The following is a 13096-nucleotide window of genomic DNA, read 5'->3' as shown; positions in this document are numbered from 1 at the left end:
TATTTGTTTTATTATTTTATTTGTTTTATTATTTTATTTATTTTATTATATTTGGGCATATATTATTTGCACACATTTGTGAAATTAATTTCGGCTTTTTTTTCCCGTATATAAGCCAACATTATCTTCACAGTGTTCACAGTGAACAATCTCGCACATTCCAGCGTAGTCGCTGGAATATCTCATTTCCAGCTCGGATCCAGCAGGGAACCATCCTTGTTTCAGAGTGGAAGTTGGATGGTTTGAGAAAGGAAATCAAACAGCACTAGACCCAGCATGGAAACAGCCTTGGCCAGCCTAGCCCCAGCCTGGGATGGCCTTTCCAGGCTGGTTCCACAGTGGATCCAGGCTGTTTTTTTTTACTAGGGTTATGCAGGAGTAACGTAACACTCCCACATGACAGCATTATTCTAATCTTATTGCAGCTAGTGGATGTTTCTACAGTTCATAGTGTAAGCCTGATGGCAGCATTCAGGGATGTGAAAGCATCACAATCTGTGTTTGGCTACGTCCGAGACACTTGCATCAGTATTCTACTGCAGCCTTGTTGCTAATTTCTGGCTCTATTTCAGGCGGCAGCAAGCACGTCAACGGAATCAACTGGATTTGGTATGTTTTGTCAAGCCACGAAAATATTGCAATTCTTTTTGCACGTCCCACAAAATAATGGATATGTACAAGCCCTGAAAACTGTCGAGTTCTGTGAAAGGAATCTTGTGTGATGCGGCTGCCAGCGTTTATAACGTAATGTCGACAGGAAAATAACTGTGCCAGTGAAATAGGGACCGCAAAGGGGAAGATTTATTTGCATAGTCATTTTTATATTTGTTATTGTACCTGCTAGGCCCTCAACGTATTCTTTTGAGTGTTAACACTCGAGGCCATATTTCAGATGTGGAGGTCATGGCTGAAGCAAGTGCTGGGGACCCACTTCCCACTTCACGGCGCATCTCACAAGGGGGTTGTCATCCCCTGATTCCAGGAAGAGGAAAACAATGGACACAGACTTGCATAGCGTATTAGTACACCGGATATGGATCTGCCAACATGAACCCTCCTAACATCCCTGTGGCATTGTACCTGTAACCGCCCAGACTTCACACCACATTAATGTAGAACCGCAGCACAACATAAAATAGCTTAGGTTTATTTGCCTCCCATACATAATGGGAGGCAAATACACCTATGCTATTTCGTTATTCCCACTCCGTCATACTCCGCTGTACAATAAATCGATACAATTATAGGGTCATTCTTTATTCCCGTCACTACACCGCATTGACAATCTGCACAGAATTCAAAGTATTCCCACCTCGGCACTAACTTAGTGCAGTACAGTCTGGATTTGATGCCAGAGCTAATACTGCCACGTGTAGTAGTTTTTGCTGTACAGATGGGTAGACAGTCTGTTGACTGCAACTGGAGATACAGAGTGACAAGACAAAACATCCCCCACACTGCAATGACGAAAAGACGAAAATTGCTGACATAGGCACACTTGGTGTAAATGAGCCCTTGATCATCCCCCTTGCCTCCCATCAGAGGTTTAGGAGGATACTATTGGTGTGTGGTGTACGGATAAACCTATCCGTACACCACACACCTATAGTATCCTCCAAAACCTCTGATGGGAGGCAAGGGGGATGACCAAGGACTCATTTACACAAAGTGTGCCTATGTCAGCAAAATTTTTGTCTTGCCACTACATGTCTCCAGTTCCAGCCATCAGTATGCACCAGCTTGTCTCTCTTGTCAAGACACCCTTGCTTCGATGGTCCTAACGCTGATAGCCTTGATAGGACGTAGATGGGAACTCCCTCCTGATGGCTCGGACAACGCATCCAGGAACCTGTCGTCTGTTCCTTGGACCAAGGTATCCCCAGACCCATCTCGTGAATGACGAGTATGGCGTGAACCTTAGGCAGCTGGAAAAGACAAATCCACATGACATTTCTTTTTGTTTAGCATTATATCTTGTGGGCATTTGCATACCTGCCAAATCTCCCACAGTGTTGGGAAGACAATGGCCAGAACAGAAGAACAGACACTATCCCAACCTTGGAGTTCAAAGCCTGTGCATTCCTTTCTTAGTTCCGGGGTCTCCTGCATTTTGAATGTGGAAGGTTGGCAGGTGTGCAACATAGTACAACAGAAAAATGGTCCGCCTCTTTCAGGATGAACCCGATTCCAACAGCTAACTCCCTCCCGAACCAGCTTCCCTCCAATTCCGGCAAAATCCAATTTCTCCCAAAATATATTACTCTTACATTCTTCAGTAATATGCTCCCCCCCCCCCCTTTATTGGCACTTCAAATGCTTCTGTTTCAGACTTGTAAGACTATCCTTCAGAATTCCCACTGGATATCTGTCAATCAGGGTTTTGTGTTGCCAATCACCCAGCAAACCATTAATATCCCTGGGACATCCCTACAAGGTCGCGAACGTGCTGAATATCTCGACATCCATAGGATATCTATGGGATATCGCACAATTTCATTGCGTTTTGGGCTTACTCCAGTAAACAACAGATGTCCCTGGTATGTTGGAAGGATATCGCGCTCTGGATGTTTGAATGTCCCTTGACAAGCAGCCTGCAGATCCTAGGGATGTCTATGGGAGATCCAGGAAATATTTGTTTGTCCTTATAGAGACGGTAACCTGAATTAAAAACACAGTAGTCGATAGGAAGGGATGTCAGAAATGTTGTTGGGTATACTGTGGGTTGATGCAGAAACACAGGAATTGCGAAGATACATCCTCGTCACAGTTACAAATGGTTTACGCCACGCTACCCCTAACGTGTAACGATTTGTATTTCAGTATATGTTCCATCCAGCTCGCAAATAGAGGTTACTGCGGGCTTTCCCAAGTGGTCCAAGTGAGGCGGGCAGGGTTCGGCACTTATGCTGGCGGGTCCCACGGTGTTGCTGTACTGTGTTGAATCCTGTTAGGCTAAGGTAATGTTTTGTTCCCAATAGTATCAAACGGGTTGAAACACATAATAAGTATTATTTGCTGGTGCACAGTTGCAGTGGTCTCTACGCATTCTACAAACACTAAATATCTTATGCACAAAATTGTTAAAAGCAAAATATGTTCGATATTCGTAATCTCCCGTATATATCCAAACATCCGTGACAGACGTCGCAGGGACTTTCAGTGGATCTACAAACATGGCAGAAATGCTAGTCGCTGGGATATCGCATGGATGTAAAACGGATCTGTGGCAAACTCCACTGGATATCCAAACGTCCCGGGCGAGATATCTTACGGACATTTCCTGGATGTATCTGGTTTGCTGGGCAGGCCATGCTAACTGGCATAATTGAGAGCATGTCGAGACTAGCTGAGGCGACTGTGTTGCTTCACTTTTCCTAATGGAATTGTTGGACCAGGATTCTGGGTCGTTCCACGGCTGTCGGCCACGCTTATGATTTATGAGGGACAAACTTGTGTAGGCCAAAAAGCTGCTGAGAATAGCCGCCCTTTTGTATACAACCCCTGTCCACTTTAGGTTCGACAATTTGCGTAACCAACAACACCCGACTAGCACCCGAGTTTACCCTTCCGAATTTTGATGGGAGGTCATTTAAACCGAAAAAATCATTACGGTCGTAATCATAGCAAACGGAAGAGCACTGCAGCAGGCTTACCTGTGGTCCTGGGGATTGAGTCGCCTAAAATGTTGATCATAGCGGCAGAATTGAGGCGCGTACACCACTAGAAGCTCCTTACGGAGGCAGATGTCCCTGAGTAATGGGTGTTGTGTTATGCACTGCACGGCGGCACTGTTGCACATTTCTACCACCCTGGCAACAGAATGGCAACACAGGCGCACGTCGGGCTTTTGTGGGTCGCAGACTCCACATACACACCTGCCGACAACAATTTCAACATTCTAAACTATTTCGCACATCCGACGGCGACCATGCAGAGAGATACGTCACCTGAAAATGTCATCCCGCGGGTTAGCCGCAGCCACATCTCGTGCATGGTCGGCGGGTTCCAGAGGCATTGGGTCCGTAGAGTATGGGTCATCATCCAGCATTAACTCGTCGCCGCTACCGCTTACATGTTCGTCAGAATCTCCCCCAGACAGAGAAACATCACTCTCGTTTTCAGACTCCATGTTTGCTACCTTTGCCTTCGCTTCGCGATCGGCAAACAGGCGCGCGGCTCGCATTTACCCAGGGCGCGCGCTGATTGGCCTTATCCGGGTGACGTTTGCTCCCACTTTTAGAGAGCGAGGGCGCAAGGATTCCGGTTTCCTTTTCATCGGATTGCGCGAAAAGTACGCCGCGGATCGAAATGGTATTTTCGGGCCCATTTTAGTGGTCGGCAAGGAATTAGAATTCGCATTAGTTTCGAAATTGACCTCGGAGAATGCGACTGTCCCTTTAAGAACCGTCTTTGTTATTTTTGATTCTGCATCGCCGGAAACTTGCACATTGTTTTTTTATACAGGTGAGTCACTCTTTATCAAGGAATAAATAGGCGTCCATTCTGCATATTTAGTTGACCATTATGAAGTGTTTTTTTGCCCAAAACGAACACTGGATGCAGGTTGCTTGATCGCTCTTCCGACGTTCAATCGAGCACACTTGCATTTTACCCGGCGGCAAATACAGTTTGAGTGCATAATATGCTTGAAAGAACATGTTACACTACACAGGTAGTGTTGTCATCAATATATGTGCGAGCACTCGAGCGCTTTTTTGCATGCATTGCTAGCATTGTACACGGTGTTCTCTGCGGAAGCAAGTGCCACATTCATTTCTTTGAATTACCTTCACGCACAAGTTCGGTATTACGTCATAATGAGACCACGATTGTCACCTTTTTTCATGTATTGGTATTGTTTTGTGCCTTGGTTTGATTTGTGACAAAGAACCCTACGTAACGGTGGTGTGGCGCGACTTGAATAACGCCTTTGTGTCTGAGCGTATCGTCAGCTTGTTACGATAGTTTTAATTTGTAGCGTGTCGTGCTATTTGTAGCAGTTTTTAAGGCAAAAGTGGTCTCTCAATCAGACTTGTGCCCGTTACCGAAAAAAAAGAACTAAATACCGTTACCCGTTACTTCAGGAAAAAGTAACTAAATACGTTACTCGTTACCAACATACAAAAGTAACGAGTTCTCGTTACTCACAGGTAACGAGTTACTTTTACGTTACCGCAGCATAGTTAAAGGAGCCAACGAACATGCCATCACTTGCCTTCAACTCTTTATTAATGAGGAATTGCACTTCAGAAGAAGCAGATACTCGAAATTTGTCGTTCGTCCTTCGTGTTCCGTGTCTCTCGGCCCGTTACCATGAGTCTATATCAGTTTGCCTGGACCTTCTCCCTTGTTTCGGAAGTGGGGGTGATCGGAGATTACGAAAACACAAGAAAAAACACTGGTTTTTGTGCCACCGATCACCAACGGTTCCCAAAAACAGACGAGGGGTTGCGTCATAATTTAGAGCGCTCAGAATCTTAGCAAAGACAAGAAAAGGCTAGAAGTCGAAACGCGGTTTTTGTAGCCATAGCACAATTGGTGGCCATTCTTGGGAAGGAGTGATGGTCGGAGATTACGGAAGGGCAACAGAAATGACAACAACACATCCAGCGAGCGACTGCAATAATACTTTGAGTCACACGTCACGCAGGTCAAATATGCATGCATTGCGCCACACAGAGTGCCGAAATGTGCTCCCCCGCGCTGAAGAAAAGGAACGAGTAACGTCAGTAACGAGTTACAAATTTTTGTAACTGATTCCGTTACTATTACCATTTTTTAAAAAGTAACTGAATCGTTACTTCGTTACCAAAAAAAGTAACCGTTACCAAGTAACGAGTTACTTGTAACGAGTTAGGCACAACTCTGCTCTCAATACAGGTTTCGTCATGAGGGCTACCCAGTGAATAATCTGTGCAGTGTGATACGGCTGGGTGTACAGGTAAGTATCACGTTCCTCATCCACTGGTTTCTACTTTACAGGAAGGAACAACCTCAGTGCACGCACTGTGGTTAGCCTCTCTCAGTTTTGCATATTTTCTTACATGTTCACATCAGAAACACACCTTACACTTTAGGCTCCTTCACCCAGCAGTATAATAATTAGAGATTATAATTCTTTTTAGAAGAGTTCGCCATATTCTTTTTAGAATAGTTTTTAATCTTTTTAATTTTTAGAAGATACAGGGATTGTAAACCATGTTTTAAACTGATGTTTTAACATTTGTCCAATGCATTTATTAAACAACATATTCATTCTTAACTGGTTGCACCCAAACCAATGTTCTGATGTATTATTTCCTTTGTTGTCGATGCACCATAAAAATTGGAATTATCATCATCAATGCAGGTTACTTCACAGCTGCCTCGACATACTCAAGAAATGGGTGCAGAACCTGCGTAATGCCCACAAACTTTGACTACCACAGCACCTCCAGAAAGTAAAGGCATATGTGTGACATGGGATTTTTAAAGGCATTCACAGTACATAATACCTTGTATGAACTGTTGTAGATCTAAGCAGCCTCTACAGTACACTCTCAGAAAGTAAAACTTGTCAGGGAACTGTGATAATTGTTTCAGTTAATAGGCATGCACATATACGCTATAAGAAAATTATTTATTGAGAATGCACTTCTCTGGCTACTCATGTTGTTTACATCTACTGTTGATCACATTCATTTATCACATATTATATTCTTATATATTATTATATTATCACATATTCGATCACATTAAATTTAAAATTTAGCATATATGAGAAAATACCAGGAGGGAAGTTGCTATTCATTGCTCATTCCAACCTAAAATTGAGTGCTACAAATTTAGAGAGCATACCTGACCATTGTCATTCCTAAAATATATATTGTCATTGTAGCAAGGTCACAAAACAATAAATGTAGTCTTTTGCGACCTCCCTGCACGTTCATTGTATCCTGAAACGCATAAGTGCAATAAATAAATCTTGAACTTGAATAAACTTGATGTTGTATAAACTTGACATAAAATGTTGAATAATATAATGAATGATATAAAATATTGAATAAACTTGAACTCGTATATCCCCTTTACTCATCATCAGTGATCTTCATTACAAAAGCATATCGTGCTAGAATTTTTTGTTTGCGTTTCACAGACTGGGTACACGAGGGCAAAAATGACAAAATCACAACTGTTTCAAGCTCCAAATAGTCCTGTTGCAATTTGAAGACCATACGTGAAGCTGCATTTTTTTGGAACATGCTCCACATAACAAGCATGACAAAGTCAGCACTGGATAGCAGGACCCCGTCCCCAAGCAGCTTTTCTCACGCTGCAGTTGTATTCAACAAAAGCATATGTGAGTGCTGGAGAAGGACATTCAGTTTGGCACAACCGCGCCTGCAAATAATCAGAACAAATAAAGGAAGAAGCAAACAAACATAGAAGGGCTGTACTTCAAAAAGAGATACGTCCTGTGTCTCAAGGAGGTGTTACCACTTTCTAAGTAACTTAATTGATTAAGCTTACATCACTACCTGATTAACTGTCCTAACGAGTGTGATCTAATTGCGTGAAGTAATTATTTGGGCTGCTTCGGTGTGTCCATATTTTCGAGGCAAAGCACCGCTGTCGTTTACTAAAAGACTCTTTCTAAGGCGATGCTTGATATAAATCATACTAAACGCATACACGGCTAAAACTACGGCTGTGATTCTACAGAACGATCTCTTTCTGCCATGCGAGTATATCTTTTCCCGGACCGTTCTTTATGGAACAATTTTTGTCCAGAACGCAGTACGGGATATTATATACATGGTTGTTGTTAACCTCAAGTCGTTTCTTATTGAAATGTTGGCTGGGAAACGTGCTGTAGTACAATCCCCAGCGCTGCACTGCAGTGACGGTCTAGTTTCGGAATGCAAAACATAACGTAATTAAGAATCGAACGGCAGGACACCTGTGAAACACTGTTAGGATACATCAGTATACTGGCACCTTACAAAATTGTGTGATGACAAACAACGACCAATGCTTGCAGCGCAATAAATACTCACAATCTCTGTTGCCTCCCATTGTTTTCTATGGGCGCACACAGCACTTTAGGGCCCACCAACATGGCGGCCCGAAGGCACGCCTCTCCCCCACGAGCCCCTCTCCCATGCGCGATCCAGCCTTTATACATCAGTGAGTAGAACGTAACTTCCTCTTCTGAATGGCTATCTGCTTCTTCTTCGTCTAAAAAGATGTCTTGCGTCGGGCAGCGAGCGCGTCTCCGGTTCCCTCCGGTTTGCTAAAAGTGTCTATGCTGGCGCTCTCTCCGGACACGATCGGTTCGATTTCACCTTATTTATTAACGACCGGGAGCTGCCGGATCCGGTCTGCTAAAACTCCCTAATGTTTCTCGAGCCTGACAAAATGATCGTGAAGGTGTGATGCGATATCCGGTATTCCACCAATCACGACTTAGTGCTGATCTTTGCTGAGCATTTCCTGAGCTCTGAAACTGCGGAGGTAGTGATTGAGTTGGAACCCTTATGAAATTTGAAGAGTGCAATACTTTGCCATTCTCCCACAAGAAAGGGATCCTCCAGAAGCAATAATTTTCATCACGGGCGGAAAGTTTGGGCTTGCTTTCTTCCGTTGTCCAAGAACGCGGACTCTTACATAGGTGCCACGAGTGAATTTGTGGTCTTTGACCGGTCGTTTCTTGTTTGTGTATATCGTGCGCTTGGCTTGCTTGTGTGCTACGCGACGTCCAAGCGTAGCCATGTAGGTAGTAGTGAACGGTGATGGTATTCCCACAATATTTAACGACGTTTGGATATTTCGTCCATGTAGAAGTACAGCTGGAGGAATAGCTGTTGTAGCATGCAGCGTACTTCTGTAGTTAGTGAGGTACTCTTGAGGTGTTGATCTGGCGTCTCTCTTTTCCAGTTTTGCAACTTGCACGATATCTTTGAAAACACGGTTGAAACGTTCAACCTGTCCGTTGGCCTGCGGGTAGTACACCGACACTGGCACGTGACGAACGCCATGTCTTCGAATAAATTCTTTGAAATCGTTCGCAACGAATTGGGGGCTACTATCTGTAACTACATCGTCTGGATATCCTTCTCGACTGAAAATTATTTAAAATCTGTGTTAGCGCCGCGAAGCAGCTGTGGCTATGAGCAGCGTACAGATGTGGACAGATGGAGAGAGGTCAGCAGGAAGGAGCTGGGGACAGGGGGGTTAGTATACGTCCAGGGCCGACTTCAGGGGGAACTGTGCCGACATTCGTCTGGAAAGTCATCGCAAAACCCAGGGAAAACGTCAGACAGCACAGCCGGTCGAATAATGCGAACCACCTCCCAGTCTTCGGCACGACCTTGGCTACTACCAACGAGCGGGACGCCCTAACCCGCACGGCCATGCCGCTGGTCTCGACTGAAGATGTGTCGCAAGAACGTTGCAACCGCTGAAGTTGTTTCTGTTTAAACAAATGCAATTTCAGGCCACTTGCTGTAATAGTCTACTAACGTGATGGCGCAACGCCATGAATGATGGCACTCTTCAAGTAATCCAACAATGATGATAGCGAGCATTGACCATGGCTTATGTTAAAGTGGTACCGGATGAAGTGGCTGGGCAGCAGTCTTAGCAGATTTGTCAGCAGCCTGACCAGCTGTTCCACTTGTTTATCCATCCCAGGCCACCAGCAGAGATCTCTCAATCTCTGCTTTGTACGTATGATGCCGGAAGCTATCTGTTAGCACCTGCGGGATTACAATGCGTTCTCCTCCCAATAGAGGACCATCGACCACAGAAAGTTCATGCTTGCACCGATGGTGAGGAACGAGGTTTCTTGCGAGCCTCGTGAGTACCGGCGAAGATCCTTGTTCCAGAAAACTGGCAACTTGACTAAGGTGCGGAACTTTATATGTCGCTGTCTTGCTCAGTGACTGGACGAAAAAACGCAAACAACTTCTTCCTCTGCTTTATCCTGGGAATATACCGATAGTCTCGCCAGCGCATCAGTGATATAAGTTTCTGCGCCGTTCTTGTACTCAGTAGTGACGTTATAATAAAAGATACGAGCCCTACATCTCGCGATGCGAAGCAGACGATGTCCACTGCATTGGGAGCCGAGTAGAGTAACTAATGCCTGATGGCCAGTGCGCACTGTGAATGGGCATCCCCAAAGGTAAACATGCCAATGTTCAGATGCCCACAAGTACTTCCCCTTCAGGGAAGTTTTCCTTTCCAAGGGGGACAGTGTTCTTGAGGCAAATGCAATTGTGCGAACTTGGTTCCCACGCAGTTGGTGTAAAACAGCTCCCAAGCCGTACGATGAAGCGCCTGCTGAGACTATCACTGGTCAAACTTGTAAAGGACGGGGCAGGAAGTTAGTGCAGACTTGACTCGATTGAAACTTTCGTCAGCGGCTGTAGTCTGAAGTCAAAACGAAGTGTTGCTTTCATCTAAGCAGCTCTCGGATTGGTTTGACGAACTCAGCATACCGTGGAGTGAACTTAGTATGGTACCCTACCAGACCTAGAAAAGAGCGAAGCGACTTCAAGTCGGTAGGCGTCGGGGCTTTCTGAAGGGCTTCCATTTTGGACGTGTGAGGAAGTAGTTCTCGAGCACTGACCACATGTCTTAAGAAAGTAAGCAGTGATACGGTATAGACGCACTGGTTGTTCAGTTTCACACCTTCTGCTGACAACCTCTCAAAACACTCCGAAGTTATCTATATGTTGTTCTTCAGTTCGGCCGTAGATGACTATGCCACCTGTATGAAATAGGACACCCTTGCGACCTTTCAAGATAAGGGACGTCATTCACTAGGGCACACCAAAGCCCACAGCCGCAGGAGACATGGGGAATAGCTCCAAGAGGGGCTTGTACAGACGCTTGACCGGCTACGTAGAAATCCATTCACCACGGTAGGACTCATGCAGCCGTCGCATAGAGGAGACACACTCTCTGAGGAGGGGTGCGACAAACTCAGATTGAGGCCTACTCGGCGAAAAAGCAGCAAAAAACCTGATATCGGGACCCAGGAGGTACTGCAACAGATCATGCGCAGGGTGGTACGGCTCCATGAGCGCATCAAAGATACCTTTAAGACCAAGGGCAAGACACTTGGTCTTCATATGTGGAACTCATAGGCCACCTACTTCCCGCTGCAGGCACATGCGGGCACGCGACACCCATTCAACACTGCCACCCTAGATGAAACGAAAAGCGGATCGTGTCGCAGCCACCAAGATCTGACGAGGGGGAATAGCGACAATGCCGTGGTGCCAATGCTTGCTAAAAAGCCATGAGGCGGCGAGGCAAGCTCGACACGTGATAGGGAGCACCAGACCTCTGATATCAGCGAGAACGGGGACATTGCGCTGGTGCACCCGCAGCCACGAGGGGGGGCGAGAGTCCGCCACTATTAAATGTATATCCCAGTATACGAACATCGTCCTTAACAAGAATGTCAAAGGGTGCGGGGCACGACGGGGTAGCGCTTAGAAAGCGTTTGATACGTTGCCATAAGCATATAGGACACCTAAGACGGCGGCTACAGAAGGTTCATCTCTAAGTATTAGAGACAGGTCATCTGTGTACACAAAAAGCGGAAGAGCTGTGGAGCCAGATAGCTTGAGCATGTGTGTAGGAAGTGAAGTTGCAGGAGACTCCAAAGTCAGACTAAAGACCATGGCAGAGAGAGCAGGGGACAAAGGACAACCCTGCCGCACACCGGACTTTATAGTAGAACTGGCGGACCGACCCCCATTTAGCCAATAGTATCTGAAGCTCCGGTGTATAGAGTTCTGGTCCAGTCAATAACCGTAACGGGAAAACCAAGAGGGTGCAGTACCTGGTACATGTACCCGTGGTGCACCCTGTCGAAAGACTTCTGTTGGTCAAAAGAGGACAAAACAACGGGTTGAATGCGACTATGAGCCCAATATAGGCCCAAATGAACATTTATAAAATTCAGCCGGAAGTCCATCAGAGCCGGGAGACTTCCCAGTGTGCAGGGCCTTGACTGCAGTCATGTACTCAGCTTGCGTAAAAGGGTCGGCACTGAGAGCAAAGTGCTTTGCACAAAGGAAGAAAGAGCGGGTCTCCCCAGTGAGAGAGTGGATTGGCATCAAATGGAAGGCCGGAATGGAATGGAAGGTCTAAGAAAAGATCTTCCCGGAACAGCACCGCAAGCAATACTGCCCGTACGTCCATTTTATCGGCCGCGCATTCCAAGACACGGCCCACCCGGGGGCGGGCCGCGTTATCAAGGGGCCTTTCTCCGGTATATGAGGGACCGGCTCCCATTTGAAGGGAGGCCAGAGCATATAAGTGGATCAAGGGAGATGAGAGCATATCAGGGTATGGAAGTGTGTATTGTCATCAAGCAAGGGGGCCACCTATGGAGGTAGTCCCCTTTAACTTCACGTTACAGCCCTACAAGCTAGATAACAACACTCTCTTGAAGAGTTTGCTTTTCGTATTGACCGTACAAAGCGAACAATCCAAACAGGGGAGGGTCGCTGCGGAGTTCAGTACAGTCCTAGCGAGCTCGTTAGAACATGATATGCCACTCATCCTGAGCGTGGCGGAAAAGACGAGTAGACGTCAGTCAGCGGCGAGAGCACTTCACAAGGCCATATAGTGCTTCCTCACGGACAATGTGGCTACAAAGCCCTGCCCTGACAGCCTGAAATATAGCTGCGTCCCCGAAGTCTTGGCCACCGTAAGCCGGCCGGCAACAACGAATCCAAATATGAAAGTTTATCTCGGTAAGCCAATTGTTTGCGCTGAGCGCGCGGAACAGGCAACGGTTCCAGGAAGTGGGTATGGCGTATATTGTCATCAAGCAGGAGAGCTACCTATGGAGGTAGGTTCCTTTACACTAGACGCACACTATGCTGAAAGGCAGGATAACAACGCTCCTAGGGGAGATTGCTGTTTTTACGGGCCATACCATGCGAACAATCCATGATATACGGGAGAGTCGCGACGGAGGACAGTACAGGTCTAGCAAACTGGCTAGAACAGAATGTGCCACACACCCTCATCATAGCGGAAGATGCGAGTGGAGCAGGGCCAGCGACGGGAGCACTCGACTGAGCCCAGCACT

The 13096-nt window shown here is 46.1% G+C and overlaps 1 long non-coding RNA gene across 1 annotated transcript; it reads left to right on the top strand.

Moving 5' to 3' along the window:
• The first annotated feature begins 511 nt into the window (after positions 1-511).
• LOC135400123 (uncharacterized) lies at positions 512-1244 on the top strand. The gene is made up of 2 exons (XR_010424532.1): positions 512-609; positions 893-1244. It is a non-coding gene; the product is annotated as an uncharacterized LOC135400123 (long non-coding RNA).
• The last annotated feature ends 11852 nt before the right edge of the window (positions 1245-13096 follow it).

The sequence above is a fragment of the Ornithodoros turicata genome, chromosome 1 (assembly GCF_037126465.1).
Source record: "Ornithodoros turicata isolate Travis chromosome 1, ASM3712646v1, whole genome shotgun sequence".
NCBI lineage: Eukaryota > Metazoa > Arthropoda > Arachnida > Ixodida > Argasidae > Ornithodoros > Ornithodoros turicata.
This window is presented reverse-complemented; position numbering and strand designations above follow the sequence as displayed.